Consider the following 1504-nt stretch of genomic DNA (forward strand, 5'->3'; position numbering starts at 1 on the left):
CCAAAGGAGACCTAGAATAGCTTAAACAATACTGGGCAACAAAGGCAAAGTAGGGGACATCACAGTCCCTCACTTGAAATTGTAATAGAGAACAACTGTAATAAAAATAGCATAGTACTGGCAAAAACAGATGTGAGGAAAAATGGAACAGATTGAAAGATGCAGAATCAACTTCACACACACTCTGCCATCTTATCTTTAACTAAGGGGCCAAACACATTCACTGAAAGAAAGATAGCCTCTTTAATAAATAGTGCGGGGAAAAATGGCTTTCCACAGCTGAAAACTTAAAGTAGACCCATGTATATCACCATGTACTAAGCTAAAATTAAAATGGATCAAAGATCTAAATATTAAAACAGAACTACCAAATCTGCTGGAAGAAAGAATAGGGAGAACTCTTGAAGGCATAGATGTAGGCAGAGACTTCAGGAACAAAACCCCAACTGCATGGGAAATACTACAAAGAATCAATAACTTGGATCTCACCTTATTAAAAAGCTTTTGCAGAGCAAAAGAAATCACCAACTAAGTGAAAAGACAACCCATAGAGTGGAAGCCAGTTTTTCTTCAAAGGACTGATATCTAGAACATATAAAAAATTGAAAAAATTCAGACTCCCCAAATTTAAAGGCCCAACCTAACAAAGGGCATCTGAAATGAATAGACAGTTGTCAGAAGTACAAATGGCAAATAAATATATAAAAAATGTTCAACATCACTGATCATTCAATAGATACTAATTAAATAATGCTGAGATCCCATCTCAACACAGATAGAATGGCTATTATCAAGAAATCAACCAAATTGAGGCTGGAGATTTAGCTCAGTGGCACAGCTCCTGCCTTGCAAGGTCGTGAGTTCAATTCCCGGTACCGGCAAAAAAACGAAAACAAAGAAAAAAAAGAAATCAACCAATAACAACTGCTGGCAGGGCTGTGGGCAAAAAGTACTCCTTCACTGTTGATTGGAGTGTAGCCTATTGCAACCACCGCGGAGATCAGTGTGGAGATTCTTCCAAAATCTAAAAGTAGAGGTTCAATTCAAACTAGCTATTCCCCTTTTTGGTATCTTCCTGAAAGAATGAAAAACATTATCATACCACAGTGAAATACACACATACATGTTTATAACAGTACAGTTTGTAGTAGCCAAATCATGAAAATAACCATCAACTGATGAATAGACAAAAAAGATGTGTTTTGTTTTTTTTTTTATACTGGAGTACTACTCAAACATAAATAAGGATAAACTTGAGACATTTATAGCTAAATGGATGGACCCTGGGACCATATTCTCAAGTGAAATAAATCAGATACATATGTGTAAATATCACATTGTCTCTCTAGTATGAGATACTGAAAGTGTAAATAAGAACCAAAATGTAAAATAGATGTTGTGAAATATGAAGAAACTCTTCAAAAGAAAAGGGGAACTGGTGGGGGTTGGGGGAGAAAAGGAAAAGAAAAAATGAGAAAACAAAAACCGTAAAATGGAAACAAAG

At 35.7% G+C, this 1504-nt stretch overlaps 1 protein-coding gene across 1 annotated transcript in view; it reads left to right on the forward strand.

The window, feature by feature from the left end:
• The window catches only part of LOC102026726 (glutathione S-transferase A), a 21434-nt gene that overhangs the window by 18923 nt on the left and 1007 nt on the right, over positions 1-1504 (forward strand). The window lies entirely within an intron of this gene.

The sequence above is a fragment of the Chinchilla lanigera genome, unplaced genomic scaffold, assembly GCF_000276665.1.
Source record: "Chinchilla lanigera isolate Chin_1 unplaced genomic scaffold, ChiLan1.0 scaffold00010, whole genome shotgun sequence".
NCBI lineage: Eukaryota > Metazoa > Chordata > Mammalia > Rodentia > Chinchillidae > Chinchilla > Chinchilla lanigera.